The sequence below is a fragment of the Mytilus edulis genome, chromosome 10 (assembly GCF_963676685.1).
Source record: "Mytilus edulis chromosome 10, xbMytEdul2.2, whole genome shotgun sequence".
Classification (NCBI taxonomy): Eukaryota; Metazoa; Mollusca; class Bivalvia; order Mytilida; family Mytilidae; genus Mytilus; species Mytilus edulis.
In genome coordinates, this window is record NC_092353.1 from 68,852,499 (window position 1) to 68,878,199 (window position 25,701).

General features: G+C 32.8%; 1 protein-coding gene and 2 long non-coding RNA genes across 3 annotated transcripts in view; 2 read left to right on the plus strand and 1 right to left on the minus strand.

Annotated features, from left to right (window-relative positions):
- Window positions 1–3,691: 3,691 nt before the first annotated feature.
- On the minus strand, window positions 3,692–9,114 carry LOC139491748 (uncharacterized). Its single transcript, XR_011656621.1, has 3 exons — window positions 8,931–9,114; window positions 5,400–5,557; window positions 3,692–3,955 (listed from the first exon to the last, which is right to left on the minus strand). It is a non-coding gene; the product is annotated as an uncharacterized lncRNA (long non-coding RNA).
- Window positions 9,115–9,121: 7 nt separating this feature from the next.
- On the plus strand, window positions 9,122–13,445 carry LOC139491747 (uncharacterized). Its single transcript, XR_011656620.1, has 2 exons — window positions 9,122–9,314; window positions 12,902–13,445. It is a non-coding gene; the product is annotated as an uncharacterized lncRNA (long non-coding RNA).
- Window positions 13,446–23,565: 10,120 nt separating this feature from the next.
- LOC139491765 (serine-aspartate repeat-containing protein I-like) overlaps window positions 23,566–25,701 on the plus strand; it is a 36,899-nt gene continuing 34,763 nt past the window's right edge. The window contains exon 1 of the mRNA XM_071279616.1: window positions 23,566–23,882. The gene's annotated coding sequence lies outside the window, so the exon portion shown is untranslated. The remainder of the gene's footprint in view (window positions 23,883–25,701) is intronic.

Sequence of the window (25,701 nt, forward strand, 5' to 3'; positions counted from 1 at the left end):
TTTGGCTTTACAACTGTTTTTATATGAGCGTCACTGGGGAGTCTTATGTAGACGAAACGCGCGTCTGGCGTATTAAATTAAAATCCTGGTACCTTTGATAACTATTTACACCACTGGGTCGATGCCACTGCTGGTGGACGTTTCTTTTAATGAAAAAGGTTTTAAAATTGTTTTCATAATTGATGCTTCTGTTGAACTCAGGTTGTCCAGCATGGAAAACCCTAGCCTTGCCTATCTGCAGATTTCTTGGTATGGTCTTGTCTAGTACCTTGCTTATTACCACTCTTTCACCAGTCTGGCAAGCAGTTAACTCGCCATTGACTCTCAGATATTCTCGGAAAAGGTCTTGAATGTCACACCCTTGTAGAGTTAGGGCTCTGTGGATTTTTCCGTCGTCAGTGGACAGAGGGACATTCTTCACCTTAATACGAATAGTATTTTCTTGAAGCCTACCAGGATTGAGAGGATTTTGCGAATATAGGGACACCTGCCTACCACGCAGGTTAAGCCCTGTCACTAACAAAGACAGTCTGTACTCCTCGTGGTCCATATAAAGGCGCCACATCTCTCTGATCCGTTGAATACCGTAAAAACATTCTGCTGGAACTTTGGTACCTATGGCATTGTATATCTCTACATTTGTGAGCCAAAGAGTTCTTGGGGGGTTTACTGAACCATGTACATCTTCGTCTTTAAGAAAGATGGGTTTTACAAAGTTTTCGGGATTATTATTTTGAGGTGTCTCAGATTGATTGAAAGACGCTCTTTTTTTTATTTGTTTTGATTATGTTCATTCACTTCATCTCCGTTAGATTCACTTTCTTCGTTTTGTAAAACACTCAGTAGGCGTTCCATATGATCAGCATTCATACGCTTACATATTGCTTCAAGTTGTGGCTCCATCTTACCTCTATTTCATTAATAATTAAACTTTTTTAACGGAGTGCTATCTCAACGAGCCTAAGCAACAAGGGACATAACTCTTCTTCTTTAATTAAGAATTAAGATTAAATAATTTAACACAACGTTTATTGTCTTATTTAAAATCAAGTACTTTTCCCAATGATTGCATTTTATCATCAAGTGTCACTATCAGTGTTAGACGGTTCATTAGGTTTTACAATAATTAACCCCAAATAAACGTAAATCTATAGTACCAGAAGTTGTACATAAGAACTTTTGTTATCGAGCTGTTAAAAGAAAATACTTAAGTGGGCTAGCGGATCTAAATCATTTTTTTATTCAATATAGGATTTCGCTATATTTTTCTATAAATGTACTTTATCTGATACTTAATAGAAAAAATGAAATAAAAAAATGGGGTCACCGTTCATTTACGCTAACAATCTGCCTTTGAAAGAAGCATACATTTTTGTTAATGTCCTTTTTTTCTGTTGAACTAATAGGAGAAAACGCGGTAATATCGAAATAAAAAAGAACTAAATTACAGAAATCGCGTAAATTTTACAATTATTTAGTTCATGTACAGCTTATTCGAAAACAACAATAAAAAATATAGGTTACCGATGAGTTAAAAAAGATATTTCAATTTTAATGCCAAAAAATGGCATTTTTGTACCAAAGGGAGATAATTTAGAGCTTTATCAATGATATCTACATTTTAAAAGTCACCTGGGGCCAACACGAATTTAATTTTTTGGAATGATTTTTGTACCATATGATAAAGTAACAACTACTAAAGGTAATTAATAAAATTTGTAATGAAAAATAAATTTTTGATTTTTTTCTGCGAGCTTCCTTAAAGGGACGATATATAAATGGTATGAAAAAGTTATACGAATGTAACAAGTTTCAGTTAAATATTCAACTGAGAATGATAATAATTGCAGGAATTCAGTTTTATAAAGATAGCTGCAATATTCTAAATAGTAAACGATGAAGAAATTATAAACAAGAGGAAATGTTTAAATTGTCATTAATGTGACTAAAGATTTTATAAATTAAATTACGGTACCAATTTTCTTGCACCAGATGCGCATTTCGACAATACATGTCTCTTCAGTGATGCTCGTGGCCAAAATATTTGAAATCCAAAGCTTATATAAAAGATGAAGAGCTATAATCCAAAAGGTCCAAAAAGTATACACTACCAATAATTTACCCACACTTTTTTGGTACATTTCTACCCTCGTGTATATCAGTACTGTTAGGAAAGACTGAAAACTTATAATGTTATACTTTCAATGAAATCAGTACTGATTTTGTCAGTACTGTTTCAGTACTGATTTTGACAGTACTGTTTTAGTACTGATTTTGACAGTACTGTTTCAGTACTGATTTTGACAGTACTGTTTTAGTACTGATTTTGACAGTACTGTTTCAGTACTGATTTTGTCAGTACTGTTTCAGTACTGATTTTGACAGTACTGTTTTAGTACTGATTTTGACAGTACTGTTTCAGTACTGATTTCGTAAGTAGTGTTTCATTACAGATTTCTTCAGTACTGTTTCATTATAACACTTTTTAAATCAGAATATATCTGTATAGTGATGCCTTGTTGTTTTGTATATTTGGAGTGGGTTAATTGTTCTCTTTGACACTAACCCCATTTCCATTCATTTTCTATATCGTGACATGTTAATGTTTTCGTTATGTTTTTTTTTATTTCTCTGATTTTTGTTGTCCTGAAGTGGTTTTGCTTTAGATCCAGCTCTTCGACAGTTACTTTAGCCTTCTTTTTTTTTTAAATATTCTGGCTTTATGTCATATTTATTGTCAGAATTGCATCTTGTGTGGTCTATAAGGTTTATGTTTTTAATACTTATTAATACTTCTATTTGACAATACCATATTACATGTATTTATATCTTGCTTGAGTCAAATCAGAACATATTGAACATTGGAACTCGGTATATTACTTTTGAGAAGATGGGTGGATGGATTGATGTTATGTGATCCAGTGGCAAGTTAAGTGCAGGAAGAGGACATGATACTCAGATATAAATACAATGTAATTAACATACTTTGTACAGAACTAGACCAATAATGCACTGAGCTCCTTTTTAACATGCTAGTTCACCACAAGGAGAGAATCTGCTATAAGACATGTCCCCCTACATGAACAGGTACCTTCAGACTGAACAGTGTATGTTTTTCTCCTTTTACTGTGAGCTGAGCGAATATTCAGAATACGACCACTTTTTTAGTCTAATTTCTCATATTAAATAAATTTCCAATCATATGCTCATTGTAAGATTTTTAATGGTAAAATACATTTAATGACAGATTTCTTTTTTTTTTGTATACATTAATCATGCTGCAATTTCATTCACTTGTAATGAGTGTATTGTGAATAGTAACTTAAATACATGTATGCATAACTCTTGTACTCTTTCTTATAAAACTGCAGAGCGTATTTTACGAAAAGAATATATGAAATTTGGTGTTACAATATTTAGGCATCCCGTTAACGGGGAGTTGAAAGGGTGAGAACTACATTACTCAGTATAGCATGTTCACATGAGGACTGATGACTTTCAGAAACTCTTGGTTTGTAGTTCCTCAGAAATCTCTGATGGATTTGAATCTTACAGACATACAAACAGAGGTACATTTTGTAAAATAAGTATAAACATTTAAAGAAAGATTTCCAACAGACTGATTAATGTCTGACGGAGGTCATTTGGTACATAATTAACCTTTTTGATTTTTGAACATATATGGTTTGCTTTTCAAAATTGATTTTTATTGACTGAATAAAAACAAGCTGAAGAACTCAAATTTTTAGTTCTATCTTCTTATCAACTGCAAAAACTTCCATTGCAAATACAATAAACAGTAATCTTAAGAATGAACAGCATTAAAAAGTAAAAAAATGTGTTTTTCTCTCTCTCAATTTAATGTTTTTTAAAATAACTGTTTCATAATTCTGCTTCAATGTTATTTTCCACTGCTCTTCCTATGCATGTGATATATATCTTTGCCAACTTGTTTCTGGAAAGGAAAAAGTGGATTATAACATTTATCATTTTGTTAAAGTCCAATAATAAGATTAAACATAGGTCAACCATGACATAATGTGAATCAGTGTACATGCATTGCTAAAGGTGGTATAACGTTAATTATACAAGGTTTATATTATACAGGGAGAAAATTGAAAGAAAAAAAATGGAACAATGTTTGATTTACCTACTTGAAAACTGGCCTTGAAGTCATTAAACTTTCGAGTCAGTTATTTACTCAAACTCCAAAATCAACAAATCAACCAATCAAAATGCTGGATTTCAATTTTCGACCACGCTTTTTTTCTCCGGGCACTGAGAAAATTTTTTATGACTTCAGGGCCTGATCTTATACGATTTGGAGAAGAATTTTGGCGTCCCAAGTCTAGGTTCATGGCAAATCTCCATGTTTTCAATACGGGCTGCACTTTTAACATTTTTAATTTGTTTTGTTATAAATTAGGTCGTTAATTTTTCTAAATTAAATTGTTTCATATATTGTTTATGTCATGGTCTTTTGTAGCCGACAATACGGTATGGGTTTTCTCATTGTTGAAGTCTGCACAGTTGTATATTATTGTTCACATTCACATCGTCTCAAATTTGGTGGATAGTTGTCTCAGTGACAATCCTACAACTTTTTATTATTTTATACACTATGCAATAGTTTAAAAAAATAATAAAAGTATTCTTTTTGTGAATTTTTTCATTATTAGTACCAGTGGAAATTCTCATTAATGATTATAATATATTACTATTTTTTAAATATGTTATTCGGTTACAGAGAAGGAGATGTTTGTTTATATTTCCTTTATGTTTCTAAGTTCAACTATGTCCTGCTGTAACACTCTGACATCTTTGGATCGGCACCAAAACACATATGTTTTAATATAATCTGATTATTCGAGCACAATATCAATGCAATCTGTGAAACAGTTAAATGAGAAGTTGTGTGTACGAATATGTACTTCCCTCTGGCCTTTGTTAGTCTTGTATTATTTTAATTTTAGTTTCTTGTGTACAATTTGGAAATTAGTATGGCGTTCATTATCACTGAACTAGTATATATTTGTTTAGGGGCCAGCTGAAGGACGCCTCCGGGTGCGGGAATTTCTCGCTACATTGAAGACCTGTTGGTGACCTTCTGCTGTTGTTTTTTATTTGGTCGGGTTGTTGTCTCTTTGACACATTCCCCATTTCCATTCTCAATTTTATTCCCGTAGACTTTTTTGTTAACTTTAATGATATCTTTCAATTGTTGAAGAATTGTATTTCTACTCTTTATTCTTTTGAATTTGCTCGTTGTTGGTTTGTTGTCATATGAACACATTACAACATTTCATGATATTGAAATAAAATTATAGGAATAATTGCAAATACTTACTCTAAAAAAATCATAATTGAGTGTAAAACTATGTATATATATATATACCTACCTTTCAAATTATGTCAATGTTCTACTGTTACCTTTCATACCAGTTCTATCTCTATCTCATATTTTATCTGTTCATGACAATTTTTAGTCGTTGATATAAAACTTTATTTTCCTCATAGACTTAGTCTTTGTGTTCTGGTGGGATCCATTTTTAGATACCTATAACAATAGATCATACTGCATCAAATACTTTGCATGCATTTATAAAAAGTTGTTTTTCCCAACATTCATGTTATGGTATTAATTATGGACGTAACACTTTGTAAATTGTCCTTTGAAAAAATACATCATGAGATAAAGATTGTATCGATGATTTACAAAATTCTGTAAAGTGGTTCAGGAGTAATTGATGACACTTACGTGGGACATAAGGACAAGATTTGTTCCATATGTGAACACATTCTCACTAAGAAAATGTCACCAGAAGTGCAAGTCTGTCATCACAACGGATAATGTTTATGTGATACAGTAAAAACAGTAAAAACATTGGTAGTAAAATTGTGCGGGATGTTTAATTTTCAACATATGTAAGATTGGTCACCTATAATCGGATGCCTCGTATAGCATGTATAGAAAGAGAGTGCCATGATCTCTGCAGGTTAATAACTATTGCAACAACTCTTTTAGAGGCCATGGGTGGCCTTTTGTCTGAATATGCAGGAGGGCAAATTTCTGTCCACCTTCAATATGCTTTCGTTGTCCAGTGGCAGTCCAAGTTTCATTGACCTTCTTTCACCCCAGATGACATCTTTTACAGGACTTACCTATTGTACTTATTTAACAATTGTTTTGAACATGCATGTAATATTTGCCACTGGACATTAAGCAAATTTTTAACACATGTACTCCAATAAATATTATTTTGAGGAATCTCAGTAGGATCATTTTAAACTATTGGGATTATCCTCTTGAAATATAAATATTATTCATACAAAGTATTGCTCAATAATTATGTGTCGGATTACTCATATTCGTGTGTCGGTCCAATGGGTCGTCGGACTAATAGGGCGTCAGGCTATTGGGATGTCGGACCAATATGGTGTCCGAACAGAAAGATTTAAAAGGCAAAAAAAAAATAAAAAAATGTGCAACTTATAAAAGGGTCTGGTCTGGAAGTGGTTTCTTCATTTCTGTATTCTGTAATATTCTATACCATTTTTCACTTTTTATTATTAATTTTGCCTGTTATTCTCTTTTCTTCATATTCAAGCACCACACTATTATCGATTCTTCATTGCTTTTGTCTACTTTATAACAACAATGGGAATAATATGAAAGCCAGCCAAATAGGACATTGGAAAATTGTCTGTTTTCTGTTTCTTGGTTTATTCTTGCTTGTCGTTGGAGGCAAACTTTTGTCTTTCTGTCTCTTTAGTTTGTGTGTATTATTATAAATTAAACGAATGTAACACAAATTTGTCATCTTAAAACAAATATGTTGAACATTGCGTCTATTATTTAATCTCTTTTTAACAGAAGGAAAAAACTAAGATTAAATATAATCAACAGAAGTATAAAAAACTATGAACTAATTCTTTGAAGTTAGATGCATGATTTTTGTCGAGCCTGCAACTTTTGTTGCAGAAAGCTCGACATAGGGATAGTTATCCGGCGGCGGCGGTGTTAGCTCACTTTTTAAAAGCTTTATATTTTGGAAGGTAGAAGACCTGGATGCTTCATACTTTGTATATAGATGCCTCATGTTACGAACTTTCTGTCAGTCACATGTCCAATGTCCTTGACCTCATTTTCATGGTTCAGTGACTACTTGAAAAAAAAGTTAAGATTTTTTGTAATGTTAAATTCTCTCTTATTATAAGTAATTGGATAACTATATTCGGTATGTGCGTACCTTGCAAGGTCCTCATGCCTGTCAGACAGTTTTCACTTGACCTCGACCTCATTTCATGGATCAGTGAACAAGGTTAAGTTTTCGTGGTCAAGTCCATATCTCAGATACTATAAGCAATAGGTCTAGTATATTCGATGTATGGAAGGACTGTAAGGTGTACATGTTCAACTGGCAGGTGTCATCTGACCTTGACCTCATTTTCATGGTTCAGTGGTTATAGTTAAGTTTTTGTGTTTTGGTCTGTTTTTTCTTATTCTATATGCAATATGTCTACTATAATTGGTGTATGGAATGATTGTAAGGTGTACATGTCTAGCTGACAGGTGTCATCTGACCTTTACCTCATTTTCATGGTTCAGTGGTCAAAGTTAAGTTTTTTAGTTATGGTCTATTTTTCTAATACTTTATGCATTAGGTCAACTATATTTGGTGTATGCAAATATTTTATGATCTATATGTCGGTTACGCAGGTTTTATTTGACCTTGACCTCATTTTCAAGGTCCATTGCTAAGTTTTAAGTGTTTGTGTTTTGGTCTGTTTTTCTTTATTAATAAGCAATAAGTCAACTATATTTGTAATATTGAAGAATTGTTAGCTGTACATGTCTGCCTGGCATGGTTTATCTGACCTTGACCTCATTTCCATGGTTCATTGATCAATGTTTTAATTTTCTTGGTTAATATTGAGTTTATGTGACAGTTGTAATAAAGCTTTATATTTAGGTCTATCAAGATAGTATCAAGGATTAGTAAAGAGGGCGAGACATTTCAGTGTTTGCACTCTTGTTGTTATTAGTTGTTAGTGGCTTTGAACTAGCTGTCAGTAACTGCAAGTACTCTCAGATCTGTATTTAGTGACTTTTTTTGTTGGGTAACGGTAACGTCCATTATGTTTTTGTTACTGAGATGTATTTCTATTTACATTCATGTTATAAATTTAAAGTTAAATAAGCCTTTTTCAACTAAATTTTATAGTTTGTTGTTATGAAGTACTGTTACAACTCTGTTCCAGGTTTAGGGGGGAAGACCGTAGCATGTTTAACCTCATCACATTCTGTATATATGTTCCTGTCCGAAGTCAGGAGCCTGTAATTCAGTGGTTGTTGTTTGTTGGTGTTACATATTCATTGTTCGTTCATTTTTGTACATAAATAAGAACGTTAGTTTTCTTGTTTAAATTCGTTGACATTTGTCATTTTGGTGCCTTTTTTAGCTGAATATGTAATATGGCTTTGCTCATTATTGATGGCCGTATGGTGTCACAGACCTATATTTGTTAATTTCTGGTCATCTGATCTGTTGTGGAGAGTTGTGATTATTCCACTCATTTTGGGTGCCATGATTGGCAAATAAAATATATGTTGTTGCTGTTGTTGTTGTGTCGTTGGCAATAATACGGCATCTTTTTTTATAAACAAATATATATATATATATATGTAAATCGAATGTTCTGTTTTCCCTTATGAACCACATTTGAACTAAATTCTTGAAGGGAAAGACATTGTTTTTGTTTAAATGTCAACAGAATACAGAATGTTGTGTCAACAAAATACAGAATCAACATTCTGTATTCTGTTGACACAGTTTCCAGAATGTTGATTCCGGCAAAATATATGATCTGACAGGATGCTCACGGAATAAAACTTGTGATGGAAGAAGACATACATTTGTAAAACATACATGAACAATAGCAATCCGTAGATGATTCGAAAAGGATCCGCCATCTCTGACTTGTCGTAACAATCGTCTCTTTCTGTAACTTTAAGACTTTCTGCAAGTGGCTGGTAAACCGATAATTTCTCTGCTGTATTTCTGTATCCTATCCTTCCCGGCTGATCTGCTGTTGTCTCAAATTTGCCGTTGATGTTATTATCGTAATCACAAAAGCGCGTCAATATGGAAAATACAATTGCCTATTGTAAAACGTTTATGTGATTGGATTTACACATGACGTCATTCATTGTTTACAAACGTTATTTTTGCACTCGCACTGACATTTCAACAGTTCAACAGTTCAAACTTCTTCTGGATTGAATACCACAATGGGATTGAAGGTAGATCAAGGTATTATAGTAGTACATTGAATATTTTAAAACTGAGAAAAGTGTAGCATAGCTAATTCAAAACATATTACGTTAGTTAAAGAAGGAGAATACGCGTTACACAGTGGCGGACCCCTGGGGTTCCGGGGGTTGGAACACCAAATTATTTTGGACGTTCAATACATTATTCTATATAATACTACTTAAAATATTTTATTTCCCCCATTTTTTCGCTATAATTATGAAATCTGTAGGCGACTGTGTTGGGACATATAGTTGGAACCCCCCTTTTTCCTTTTATCCCGAGTGTTTGGAACCATCTTTTAAAACAATGGGTGGATCCGCCTCTGGTTACAGAACTTTCTGTAAATGTCAAAATAGGTATAAAATCTCGGGTTGTTTTGGATATATATATTGCTTGACCCTCATGGGTGTAATTTTGCAATAAAGATTATTTTATAAATTGTTATTTGGATGGAGATTTGTCTCATTGGCACTCACACCACATCTTCCTATATCAAGAATTATTACTTCTTTACCAAACCTTATTAAATAGATTATAGTATTAATATTTGTCAAATTCATATTTGAGAAATGATCAGCCTGACTTTCTAAACATATGATTGGATAAAGGGAAGTGCGGTACAACCCTCGGCGTAAGAAGGGGGAGGGGTCCGAAGGTTGGATCCCCTTTTTAACGATAAGTGCATAAATTTGAAAAGGGAAATCTATTTGGAAACCCTATCTCCAGATTTGGAACCCCCTTTTAAAAATATGTTTCCTATTTTGACTGGATTTTTTTTTAATACCAATGCTTCATTTAATTTGGGAAACATTTTAATATATAAGTCCTAGGTGCCTACAAAATTATTTCATCTCGCCACATTGACTACTGTGTTTGTTGCTGTTCAGTTGTTGCTGCATGATATATATATATATTTTTATATATAAGTGATCTCGTTTGAAATGGTTTTACAACAACATTTCTGTTACTTCGGGTTTTTTTAAATATTTTTTTAGCATGCTATGCGATCTGGGCAATGCGATATATGGGTTTGCTCATTGGGCATTTGATGTGGTAAAAATCATCCAACAGTCTTCCTATTTTTATATTGTAAAGAAAGATGTCTGTGAAATATTTAAATTTCTATTTTATTTTGGTACTGGCTATGGTTACATTGAAATGTAACAGTCATAAAAAAAGTTATTGTTACAATGAAGTTTAGGCTATATCGCCGGAATGCAGACCTAGGGGTGGCCTAGGGTTGACTAAGGAACTGCATGAATACTTACGAGTGTAACAATGATATTTATGTCTACGGTTACATTGTGTTATTGTTACGTAAATGCACTCAAATAAAAAATTATTTTTTACAATATTTTATACAAATTTTAAATTTTAATTTGATTGTCAGTGTACACACAACCAGTATGTTGTTTCAGTCCGATGCATTTATGGCCCGGTGTAACCACTCTCAGTGGCGGATCCAGAAATTTACATAAGTGGGGGCCAACTGACTGACCTAAGAGGGGGCCGGCTCCAGTCACGCTTCAATGATTCCCCTATATAAGCATCCAATTTTGTTCCCAAAAAGAGGGGGGCGGGTCCCCTGCCTCCCCTAAATCCACCTCTGACTCTAGGCAGCCCTCACAAACGAGTAATTGGGGTGGCTCAGTGTTGTATTAATATATAAGAAGATGTGGTATAACTGCCAATGAGAAAAGTCTCCTGTTCATATAAGTCGTAATTTGTAGAAGTAAACCATTATAGGTCAAAGTACGGTCTTCAACATCGTGCCTGCATGGGCTCTCACCGAACAGCAAGCTATAAAGGGCCCCAAAAGTGACTAGTGTAAAACCATTCAAACTGGAAAACCAATGGTCTATAGATATAGGAAAATGTGGTATGAGTGCCACTGAGACAACTCTCCATCCAAGTGACAATTTATAAAAGTAAACAGTTATGGTCAAGGTACGGCAATTCAACACGGAGCCTTGGCTCACACCTAACAGCAAGCTGTAAAGGGCTCCAAAAATTATTAGTGCCACGGTAAACTATTCAAACGGCAAAACCAACGGTCTAATCTATACAAAAACGAGAAACGAGAAACACTTATAAACCACATAAACAGACGACAACCATTGAAGGCTCTCAATAAAATTTACTAGTGTAAAACCATTCAAGCGGGAAAACCAACTACTGAATACCAAACTCCTGACTTAGGACAATAACTTTTTTTGTATTGTTACAATCTCAAAAATGTGTCCGATAATTTAAGAATGTGTCCGGTTAAAAACGCCAGAATATTTCAAAACTCATATACCCCCAATGATACTCTGTAAAGTAAAAACGCAATTCAATATTAATGGTGTGGGATACGATAGAACCCGTATTGTTTGGTTGGATTATAAATGATTAGATAAAAAAGTCGAAGCAGGTGCCAAAAAAAATCTGGAGGAAAGGTTTACAGACAAATGTCCAAGGTATGCTACACTGTGCACTCTTTCTTCTGCTTGCTTGGTTTAAAAAAAAATGCACAATAAAAAGTTATTTTTATTTGAAGCGCTTTAATTTATGATTTTCTTTATCAATATGATTATTATTATAATAAAGTTCAGACAGAGGTACTTCACAATTTAGAAAACTAATACATAATGTACATTTTATATTGTATTTTTCCCCGGTGCTTGACCATGTTTACTGTATGTCATTGATAAGCATTAGTTTGTTCAGCATAGGTAATTCATAACAAGCATAACTGCAGGCTAAGTTTACAACACATAATTAACTATTGATTACTTAATGTCCAGTGGCAAATATGTCATGCGTATTTAGAAAAAAACCCATTAACATTTCATTTAATACGTTTTGTAAAGTTTAAATCATCGTTTAATAGTAAGTAAATTCTATTGTTTTAATATTATCCGGTGATGCCTAAATGTCTTTTTACAAAATGTATGTCTATGAGGGTACTGCTCGACCGGCTTCCCGCAGAAGTGGTTTCGCCAATGCAATTTGACATGTTTATCAAATCATTGACGTCACATTGACGCGTTTTGGAGGAATCGGACACGTTTCTGTGTGCTACCATAGATAGATGTATAACATCTCTGGTGCTACATATATGACTATGTACGATAAATTTTCAATTAAATTGAATTTCCACTTCAATCTGTTAAACATTTTTGTACTTTTGTATAAAGTAGTTAGTATATATTTAAATGTCTTTTGTCGTTGTTTCACAGATCTTATTATAAAGAGCACATAAATAGACCGATGGTTAAAGCTACACGTGTATGAAATACTTGCCACTGGCAAACACCAATACTTTGATGATGATGAATTAAATTATCATATTTTCCTTTTTTTTTAATTTAGAAACAAATTTCAACTTTGATTGATTATAATATATACATGTAGTATCAGAAGTCCAGTCCATTACTGGACTTCTGGTAGTATATAAAGTAATAAGTAAATTTTGATGTCAGACCATTCTCTTCCATAATTGTGCATTCTTTTTATTTTTACATAACACAGAAATGAGGAAAGTTTTAACATAAGAAAATTTATAGTAGCCTTTATAAATTCACTACATTTTCTTTCCTCAGAATGATAAACAGCAATGGAGACAGGAGCAGACATGGGAATGTTCAATGTGAAAATTGAAGACCTATAAACAAAATGATGTATCAATATGGCACTCATCAGAAAAAAAAACAACATTTAATCATGAACCATTGAATCCTGAGTTTCGTACAAGTACCAAAACATTAAAGGTGGATGCTTAAAATGAGCTCATATTAGAACTAAAGTGTCCTCTTGAATTACCACTGTACATGTAAAAAGACACATCATATCCGGGACTAAATTGAGGAAAAGAGCCAGGAAACTGACATTCAACAAAGCATTCCAAAGAAAAGATGGCATAGGGGGAGAGCAATGAAACATGATACATGCAAAATTAATTGTTTCTTTGATTATTTTATTTATGAGCTTTAAAGGGTCATAAAATAACCAAGGGGCATGCAAATGACAGAGATTTTTGCCACAAACTTCACATGTTGGTATGACATTGAATGTTTTATTATATATTAAAAAATGGTTATGATAAATAAAAGAAATTTCAGTTATGATTAAAAATAAGGTAATCGAGACATTGTTTTGTGTTAATTATAATGCATTGCCTAACATAGTAACATATGACTGCATTAATTACAACATATTTTAAGCAATATCAAAATACCAAAAAGTGAACAGTATCTTGTTTGATATATATATAAATTATGCGCTATTACACACATTGATACTGTAAAATATCAGCCTCGAACCACAGTGTGAATCTCCCTGATGTCGAGTGCGTATTATTTTTATAAACACTGAAAGACAGTCACAATCAAAATCAAGAAGTAAGCAAAGAATCACAAAACGAAAGGGCATTTACAACACCTCTTTCATTAAAAACCGGTAGTGAATTCAGGTGCTCCTAATGGGTAAAATCCGATAAACTGCTTATCTTGCTTCATTTCTGTTGTTTTCTCTATCGCTTCAATAGTTTTTCGATAGACGAGAGTAAGCTTGATAATTTTCCTTGGTCATGTTCACGTCGCTAAAAAAAATCTGCGCAGCAGGGTGATATAGTCAAAGAGACAAACGTAACCAGCTAAAAAAGGATAATAATAATATTGTCGCAGAATTATCAAACCTATATTTGGATACCAATTGAACTGAGATGCACATTGTAAAAACTTCTCTAATGATAAACACTTAATCAGAGATATCTACAAAAGATACAATATATGCCACAATTATTATATAGCATACTATACTTACCTAGTTTAAAAGTTTTCAGTTCCAAATATTTTTTGAAACAATACACCTTCAAGTAAAAAAGATTAACAACACCAAATCTACTGAAACAGTACTGAAAATAACAATACCGAAATAGTACTGACAAAATCAGTACTGAAACAGTACTGACAAAATCAGTATTGAAATAGTACTGAAAAAATCAGTACTGAAACAGTACTGACAAAATCAGTACTGAAACAGTACTGAAATAGTACTGACAAAATCAGTACTGAAACAGTACTGTTAAAATCAGTACTGAAACAGTACTGACAAAATAAGTACTGAAATAGTACTGAAAAAATCAGTACTGAAACAGTACTGACAAAATCAGTACTGAAACAGTACTGACAAAATCAGTACTGAAACAGTACTGAAAAAAGTACTGAAATAGTACTGACAAAATCAGTACTGATTCCATTGAAAGTATAACATTATAAGTTTTCAGTCTTTCCTAACAGTACTGATATGTACGAGGGTAGAAATGTACCAAAAAAGTGTGGGTAAATTATTGGTAGTGTAGCCAAATCCGTGAAAGGAATCAGAGCTTTGCATGGGGGAGATACATTCCTTAATTTATAATAATTTCTATCATTTTGTAACAGTAAATTTTAATAACACTAAAAAATCCGTATTTTCATGCCAGTACCGAAGTACTGGCTACTGGGGTGGTGATACCCTCGGGGACTAATAGTCCACCAGCAGAGGCATCGACCTAGTGGTAGTAATTAAATTAACGGTACCAATTTTCTTGCACCAGGTGCGCATTTCGACAATACATGTCTCTTCAGTAATGCTCGTGGCAAAAATATTTGAAATCCAAAGCTTATATAAAAGATGAAGAGCTATAATCCAAAAGGTCCAAAAAGTATAGCCAAATCCGTGAAAGGAATTAGAGCTTTGCATGAGGGAGATACATTCCTTAATTTATAATAATTTCTATCATTTTGTAACAGTAAAAGGTCTTCTTTTTTGTGCAGAAGGAATACAAACAATTACACAATTTAAAAAAAAAACGTAAGCATGTCATTTTGTTCATTTGAAAAATCGTCCACTTAATATTTTTTCCCCAAAGTTTATTTTCAATTGCATACGTTTTACTAATTGATATTGTAAGCGTAATTTCATTCCACCCTGTTTTTATTCCTAGTAACTGTTTTTCACTAGAAAATATTGGATGTGTGCGAAAGTGTTGATCTTAATATCATTGTTTTTGTTTATATTAGACCTGTTTATTGTTTACATAAATTGATAGGTTACAATTAGAATAGTTTTCAAGGAACCGGTTTGATTAATAGATATATATTGATACAGAAGATATGATTTTATATTGAAGTCTACCAAAACGCAAATGCACAGGAAAACTTTGACAATCCAGTATATATGATATATGAATATCACAAATAGTGACAATTTAAAAGTAAATGATTTGATGGATTAGAAAAATTATCAAAATCTAATTTGAAAATAAAGCACTATACTGTGTTGTCGTGTGTTCAAAGTGATTGCATTTAAACGCTTCACCAATGTATGCATCTTAAATTCTTATGTAATAAATCCCGGTTCAAAGTAACTAGTGCAATTATTCCAGGAACAAAATCACTAGTGTGATCATTCCTGGTTCAAAATCACTAGTGTAATCATTCCTGGTTCAGAACATTTGTTGAATATTCCTTATTCCATATACACTTGTTCAATTTTTAAACATAAATCATCTATGCAAGTTTTAGCTAATTCAAATACGCCAAAAAAAAACCACTAAGTGCCATTTTGTATATATTTTCCCTTCGAAAAACTCTCTTTGGAATCTTTTCAAGAGAGGTTGATATTTTACACTGGATCCTCATATATAAGGAAGACTTGTGCCACAATTGCAAACGTGTGTTAATAGTTTGAGTACTGTAATCACTTTAATAAATAATTCATAAGTAAAAACCCTCTGGTATCTTTCGCCCCCTTTTTGAATATCTATTGAAAAACATTTAAAAAAAAATTACGAATTCATTTCATGCTATTTTTTTTTTTTTTTTTTAAATATCAGTTTGTGGGAAGTAAAATCATCTTAAGTAGGGTCCTTAAAGTACATTCAGTAAACATGGTCTATATTTATCATTTATTATTCCGAAAAAATTCTATTGACAATAATTTTTATAGCTAAGAATTTAAAACAATTTTTCAACCATTTTTCTGTTTATTTGATCTTGCTGCATTAGAAAAGTGTGTTTACTGTTGAATAGGTGAACTCAACTTACTTGACCTTCAGAATAATGAGAGACCATAGATATAGTTATGACTTATTAATACATTAACAGAGTGTTAAATGAGTTTTGCATGAATTGATAACGATTAAAAGAATTAATTTGGTCATGGAAGTTTTAAGTGCACAAAATTGTTAATGTAATTTACATTGTTGGAAAAACCACAATCTTTAACTAGATAACACAATGATTTCAACCCAAGTTTGTCAGTATAAAAAGTGCCATATCTGAATACACAAATAATAAATTACCTTTGCATCAAAATCTTGCCAAGCTTGTGTCATGTTATTAAAACATGTGAAACCTGATAGAATGCAACAAATAAGAGCTACATAAACTAATAGTTAAGTTTGGGGTATGCAATATTTGTTTCCTTTCATCCTGACTTGCATGAGTTTATATGAAGAGAAGCAGAATGTTTGTCTGCGTGTATTTTAATGTTTATACATATTATCAATCATGTGTAGTTTTCATTACTATATTCCATATTTATTTAAAATTTGGCAGTTGTCTCCCTTTGGTTGCTTGGATTATCTTAGTTTTAAAATTGAATGAACAGAACTTTATATTTTACCTTAATATGTATAACTGATTAATATAATGTATTTCAATTTTTATGCAACAAAACGTTTATATAAATCCTTCACACCAAACATTTTCTAATATGTTATTTTAATTTTGAACAAATAGTGGTAAGCTTTGACTAAAAGGTCATGGCATAACCAACATGAAGTATATTGGGATATTTAAGATATAGCTCCAATATATATTGGGTCTGTGCTGTGATTGTGCTATTTGTGTTGAATTTTTTTTAATGAAAAATAGTTGTATAAATTTTGATTATAAATAAAAGTCTTAACAGTATCATGTATATATACCAATCTAATAAACAAAATAAGTTTTTTATTTTACAGTTTGTAGAATATCATGAATATCTGTAAGTAAATTTTGATGGATTTTTTTAATTCTTTTTAGAGTAAAATACAAATACAAAATGTTAAAACTAGAACTTCTGAAAGTCTTATGACTTTGTTATACATATAGAATTAATAATACTTTCGTGTACAATTTTTTCTAACGATAACGAAAAACTCTAAATGAACGATTCATTCGTGTAACTACATGTTATATACTGCCTTGAGTCGTATTGGCTATATTTCAGATAAAACCGTTACAACTCAACCGAAACCGAAATCAGATTAAAACCGATGACATCACCAACGAAACCGAAATCAGTCATAGTTACAGACACTCCCTACTTAGCTAGTTAATCTTCTTCAGAGGATGAATATTATTTTGTACCTGCTATGACAACAGATAGCGCTCCAACAAGCACTGGGGGTACTGGTGCATTACATGATGTAGAATTGAACAACAGGAAACAACATAATCAGTTGGGGACGCCCAATCTGATATGCAGGAAATCAGAGATGATTCTGAATTAGGAAGGGCTTCTGGTAGTGATGAATCTGATCATGAATTATTAAACGAAGATGAAACCATTCAATCTGATAATGATAGTGATACGTTAGATGATTTGGTTCTTACTTCGATATCGCCGCCTAAAAGGTCGCGTCGTGCTAGGAGAGAACCGAAGGGGCTAAGGTCTGGAGAATTTGTTTTAAAAAGAGTGATTTTTGATTGGAAAGCAAAAGCAGAATTGTTTTGAAATCATCATAGAAATTCAGTGAGATTATTCCATTCAGTGATTGAGATCTGTGTTTTATCTTTTATATGTTTGAAAGTTAATTTCGTGAATTGTTAGTAAGAAGTACTGAGAGTCGGAACTTCACGTGTGTGTTATATATTGTCTTTTGTTGAAACTTGACTGCAATGACGGGGACGTCATTTCCCAATGCAGGGGAGTTTGTAGTACAGCTTGATTTTAATTATATAAGTATTTGTATATTTTCGTTCATGCATTTACTTGTTGACTGACTCTGATAGAGTATACAGTATGACAGAACCGTGAATGTCTATTCACTTAGGTATTTACATTGTTACGGCCAGAAATCGCCTTTAAATTGTAGCCAACAAAAGACACAAATCAATAATAAAATTTAACAATATTTATTATACAAACGTTTACAAGAATTATTACACAAATATTACTGTCAACTTAACTGTCAAAATATGAGTCCAATCTTTTATCTGTATCTGTATCCGGATATCTTTCGGAATTCAATCTGAATATTATGTTCACTACTACGGCCACAATCCAGTATGATGTTGTTTGTAGAATTAAAGTTTCAATCTAAATTGCTGTGAATACTAAAGTCTATTGATGTATAAGTCTAAGTCCAAGAGTAAGTCCAAGGGTGAGTTTAACTTTAGTAGTGTCTATATATATATATATATATTTGTCATGGAAGATTCTAGAACAGTCTATAATGGAACATCCTAGAAAGTTACAACAGAAGTTTCTAGTAAAATGTAGAAGTTTATATAATGCATCTTTTATTAGGATCATTCTGGAAAGTTCCAATCATTCTGTAATTGTTCCAGAGATTTCTAAACTGCACAATTCTAAAATTATTCTGTAAACAACTATCAGGCCACACAATACAAATCAGGCCAACATAAATAAATACAATAATTACAATATCATAACAACATCCTGGGTTTTCTATTTCTTTATTCTGATTGGTTACTTAGTGAACTCCTTTGATATTGAGACACTCTTTTGAAATTCTGCACAGAGATATAGAACACTGACACTTTATTGTGATTTTATATATTTATTCTTATTCTGGAAACCATTCTTTATATTTAGGTTAGTTATATTCTTTACATTAGTATTTGATTCATGTATTTCTATATTTTTATCTTGGTATGAAAGATATATATGTGTTATGAAAATGTGTGTGAAAGTCCAATGTGTATAAAATAGATGATATTTTTCATATTTGGCTGTTGTTAGATTTCAGCATAGAATATTGTCTTAATATTGAGTCACTGATAAGGTCTTTGCATCGGAACTAAACACATTTATTCTAAAAACAGTTGTTGGCATGACACGGGTTATGTTCTTCTCATATATGTTATGATGGTATGATACTAAACCCCTAACGGGAAGGATTGTGCCTGATGTTCATATGATGAAATCATAATCTTTCAGTCAGTTTAGTTGAAGTCTGGAGCTGGCATGTCAGTTAACTGCTAGTAGTCTGTTGTTATTTATGTAGTATTGTCATTTTGTTTATTTTCTTTGGTTACATCTTCTGACATCAGACTCGGATTTCTCTTGAACTGAATTTTAATGTGCGTATTGTTATGCGTTTACTTTACTACATTGGTTAGAGGTATAGGGGGAGGGTTGAGATCTCACAAACATGTTTAACCCCGCCGCATTTTTGCGCCTGTCCCAAGTCAGGAGCCTCTGGCCTTTGTTAGTCTTGTATTATTTTAATTTTAGTTTCTTGTGTACAATTTGGAAATTAGTATGGCGTTCATTATCACTGGACTAGTATATATTTGTTTAGGGGCCAGCTGAAGGACGCCTCCGGGTGCGGGAATTTCTCGCTACATTGAAGACCTGTTGGTGACCCTCTGCTGTTGTTTTTTATTTGGTCGGGTTGTTGTCTCTTTGACACATTCCCCATTTCCATTCTCAATTTTATTGCATTGAGTTTAACTATATTATTTACTTGTTTTGACTTATGAAGTCATATTTCTTTATATTCAGATTCCAGTATGTGAAGTATAAGAGTACAGTAACTTTATAGAGGAGCACTGCTCATCCCTTGTATTATGTATACGGTAAGCTGTGGTCTGTGTTTACATGTTTATTTATTTACGTGTTGTCTATTTGTACTTATGTGTTTTAATTAATGTGTGTCTTGTCTGTGTTTGTAATGTGCTATTGTTTAAATTACGAATATCTTCAAATAGAATAGTGTATTAAAATTAATTACTTTAAAATGTCAAATCTAGGGCCTATCTCATGACGCTCAACGGTATTTCAACAAAAAATACGTGGCTCTCAAACAAACAGTAAAGAAAATATTTTTTTCGATGATGACTTCAGTCTTAATTGCTGATTCAATATAAATTCAACCAAATCTAAGAAATACCGTCATCCGTCAATATGGACTGTAAAAGGAAAATCACATGCGCTTGGTTCAGTGTGTTTTTCGATGACATCAAAACGATGCTTAATCTGCTTCAAAAAAGCTGCAGTGAGATTAATTTGGGATTGAGTTATCCTTCTTAATTACTAAACAACTACAATGTAGCTATTAAAGTGTATATAAGGGTCCACCAATTATTACACAGTATAGGAGACACTAATAAGTAAAATCAACTTCAAGGAAAATCCCTAATCAAATGGCAAAATCAAATGATAAAACACATCAAACGAATGAACAACAACTGTTACGATACGATACGATATTCCCGTGCTTGCATTTCGTATCATGATTTTCTTGATGTAGTTTTGCTGCTCACATGGAAGCTATTAAACAAAGAGTTCCAAATGATGAAGTTAAAATCATCCCTTCATTACGGACGCCATCACGAGTTGGTTGACCGTTATGGAATAACCGTTTCACAAATGATATCGGATATGTCCCTTACCGAATAAGACTATTTACCGGATTTGTTATCACATAAGCAATACGACATTTGCCACATGTGGAGCAGGATCTGCTTACCCTTTCCGGAGCACCTGAGATCACCCCTAGTTTTTGGTGGGGTTCGTGTTGCTTATTCTTTTAGTTTTCTATGTTGTGTCATGTGTACTATTGTTTTTCTGTTTGTTTTTTTATTTTTAGCCATGGCGTTGTCAGTTTATTTTCAATTTATGAGTATGACTGTCTCTTTAGTATCTTTTGTACCTCTTTTATGTTCATGACTTGGTCATGTTGGTACAGGCATTTTTAGATGTAGAAAATGGTGATTTGAACCTTGTTTTATAGCGCTAAACGTCTCACTTGTATGGTAGTCGCATCAAATTCCATTATATTTACAACGATGCGTGAACAAAATATGTAGAATAGTCAATATTAGGGCCGTGATCACTGTGTCACAATCTTAAAACAAACAAATATTTAACAAACGGTATATTGCTGGGTCTTCCAAGTGCTCCACGAAACCTCTTTCTAAATTATTAACATCTATTTTATCAGCAATTAAAGACGGGCTTCAAAGTTATTGTGAAACTGCCTATTCTAGAGGTGGCGTGAATCAGATGTGGATACTTAAAAATTCCAAAGATCTTTTAGAGTACATACAATCTAACTCTCTTTCATCTTGTAACAGTATTAAAACATTTGACTTTTCTACTCTTTACACAAGTATTCCACATTCCAAACTAAAAGACAAATTGAAAGAGTCGGTATTACTTTGCTTCATAAAAAAGAATGGCCAATGTAGATACAAGTATCTTGTCTTAGGGAGGGATAAATCATACTTTGTAAAGAATCACTCTGATTCAAACAAAAAATTCTCTGAAACCGATATTATCAAGATGCTTGATTTCTTGATTGACAACATATTTGTAACGTTCGGAGGACGTGTTTTTCAACAGACTGTCGGCATCCCAATGGAAACAAACTGTGCCCCTCTACTTGCCGACTTGTTTCTTTATTATTATGAGGCTGACTTCATGCAGGAATTTCTTAGGAAGAAAGATAAGAAGTTAGCGATATCCTTTAACTCTACTTTCCGCTATATAGATGACGTTCTTTCACTAAACAATTCAAAATTTTGTGACTATGTGGAACGCATCTATCCTATCGAATTGGAGATAAAGGATACTAAAGATACAGTTAAGTCGGCTTCATATCTTGACTTACATCTAGAAATTGACAATGAGGGTCGGTTAAAAACAAAACTTTACGACAAAAGAAATGATTTCAGCTTTCCAATTGTGAACTTTCCATATCTCAGTAGCAACATTCCAGCAGCACCTGCATACGGGGTATATATCTCCCAATTGATACGATATTCCCGTGCTGGCATTTCCTATTATGATTTTCTTGATAGAGGGTTACTGCTCACAAGGAAGCTATTAAACCAAGAGTTCCAAATGGTGAAGTTGAAATCATCCCTTCGTAAATTTTACGGACGCCATCACGAGTTGGTTGACCGTTATGGAATAACCGTTTCACAAATGATATCGGATATGTTCCTTACGTCGTAACTACAATCCCCTTCCCTTTCATGAATGTGACCTACCGAATTAGACTATTTACCGGATTTGTAATCACATAAGCAACACGACGGGTGCCACATGTGGAGCAGGATCTGCTTACCCTTCCGGAGCACCTGAGATCACCCCTAGTTTTTGGTGGGGTTCGTGTTGTTTATTCTTTAGTTTTCTATGTTGTGTCATGTGTACTATTGTTTTTCTGTTTGTCTTTTTCATTTTAGCCATGGCGTTGTCAGTTTGTTTTAGATTTATGAGTTTGACTGTCCCTTTGGTATCTTTCGTCCCTCTTTTTTTTTAACAAAGATGCACCAAAAAGCATCTATCAAAGAGAAAGAAGAAACTGTATAAGATCAATTAAAAAAATATGCCATTGATGACCTTCAAAGGTTTAGACGATGTACATTCCGTCGATGGCAAAGAACATATGTGAGTTCTTCAATGATATACAAAACAATCAGTCATTTCACTTGACAATATATATGTGATTGAAGTTGAACAGCCGAAAATGACATATGAAGTCATACTGACATGTACAAAAGACTTGATCAGCGATTCGCGGAATTTATAAATCAACACTAAGAGAGTGTTTACCATAAGAGAAATAGGTTAAACAACTGGTGAGAATTGTTAATTGCTTGATATCAACTCTCATTATTTTATTTAGTAGTAATACTAAACTCGCCAAAGGCTCGTTTCCTATTATATTAAAATTAAGTAACTCTAGTTGATATCGAGCGATATCCCATTCTCAGTCGTTATGAAACCTTTAATTCCAGTTTGAATATAACGTTAACTGTATGAATGAGATTTCATTTTTTCAATGACGCCATTAAAAGTGGTTTAAGTTTATGAGTACAGTCTTTAGAACATTTTAATTTCATTCAAAATCATTCAATCAATACGATCACTAGTACAGGATCTAGCAGTATATGTACATTACATTATCGGTAGATTGTAAATAAATGTCAAGGACCATTGCATATGAAAAGGTTCTATTTTTATCCTTGACATTCATATCATACAATCTACCGATTAGGTGATGTACACGTCAACAAATATATCTGAATAAGATATGATACTATATAATAATTTTGCGTCCTCTATCCACTAAATATTGATTGGAATATAATGACTGGATTTATCGGGTTAGATACTTCAAAAGTATTAAAATACTTGGGTGGAACTGTGCATTCATTTAGATACAAAACATAACAAAAGTAAAAAGTACAGAATTTAATATTCTATTCGTATAAAGTTTCAGCAAAGCCAGGTATGGCGTTGCTAGGAAGATCAGACTACCTGGATTTAGTTTAGTATTGTGAGGACACAGATTAAGTAAGTTGATTTATCTTTCTAAGGTCATGAACAGTTTGTCTTAATATAATTTCATTTTTTTCTCTGGTATTTAGTAATTCCAGTAATAGCTTCAACAACCTATATATATATATATATATATAATGTTGTGTTTAAACCATTCAAAAGAGGCACATCAAGTCCTTATCTGTTTCTAACAAGGATAAATAGGTCCTAATCCTGATTTGTATTTTTGTATTCGAATGTGTTATTTTCACCGAGGGTATCACCAAGACCAGTAGTCAAAACTTATAATGTGGTAACTTTTTTAAATTTCCTGTTTACAAAACTTTGAATTTTTCGAAAAACTAAGGATTTTCTTATCTCAGGCATAGATTACCTTAACCGTATTTTTGGCACAACCTTTTAGAATTTGGGATCTTAAATGCTCTTTAACTTTGTACTTGTTTGGCTTTATAAATATTTTGATATGAGCGTCACTGATGAGTCTTGTGTAGACGAAACGCGTGTATGGCGTACTAAATTATAATCCTGGTACCTTTGATAACTATTATTCGACAAATAATATAACTATAACTATTGTGTCTATATGTTAGAAATCTATATGAAGAAATGAAAATACGCATACAATGAATTACTTATATTGATTTTATAAGCATTGTCTGCATTGTTGTTATGTAAAGTCCCTCACTGCTGTGTACTAATCATGAGGAGAACTACTACAAAATGAGATACTATATTGCTGGTTCTATTTTTTTCCTATTAATAAATTTTAGATCACATTCTTTTTTTTTATAATTATTAAATCGACTTAAGTACGTCATGAACCAGAAAAAAACTCTACAACAGATTTATCCATCGGATCACCAGCAGTGATGGTGATACATGGCTGTGTACATTCTGTATATACAACACGTCTAAACATCACACAAACAATGTTAGATCTGTAAAATTGCGTTTGCAAATTTGTTGTTCTTCCCTCGCCGGGATTTGAACTCAGCTACTGTGATATCGTGACACCAAATCGCCTGCACTGTATCTGACGCGCTAGACCACTCGACCACCTTGGCTTCACTATATTTATATATTATATAAAATTGAGAATGGAAATGGGGAATGTGCCAAAGAGACAACAACCCGATATTTATTGACGAAATCAGGATATGGTGTACACATGTTAGCACCTCATGTTTGTGGTTTATCATATTTGTTGTGTTTCAGTTATGGGCGTTTATACTCATGGCTACAAACCTTTAACTATCTGTTTATAGTCACCAAGTCAGTCACTTCGTTGTCTTCGAGGTACCAAGATATAAGCACGTCTTGTTGGGTTACACTGTATTATCGAAGTGGGGTTTCCGGTCTTGCGCATTGTGACATAGTTGTTCCTCCGTGATCGGAGCATCTTGATATCAGACTTTACCACACTCCACTCCATTTTCTTTGGGAAAGTTTCATAATATTTATTTGAATCCTGGTCCTAAATTTTGATCCTAAATTTGTAGCAATAAAGTTGATATATAATCTAGTTTATGAAATGACTGTTTCAGTAGTTAATGCTATTGAAAATCCATCAGCGGTTAAAATACTATTTCGGCAAATACTTCAATTGTAACTCAACATTTATACACTTTATACATCAACAACACGGTAACTATATTCCGAGTCAAGGACTCAATATAAAATTTAGTAGTCGTCGACTCCTGTTCCAGATAAAATCCTTGACTAATGGAAACCAGAAAAACTCCCGGTGAATTTCATTAGAACAAGAAAATTAAATATAAAAATATACGCAAAATCACTCTTAGAACGGAGTAAATATAAACAGTTTCTTCATATA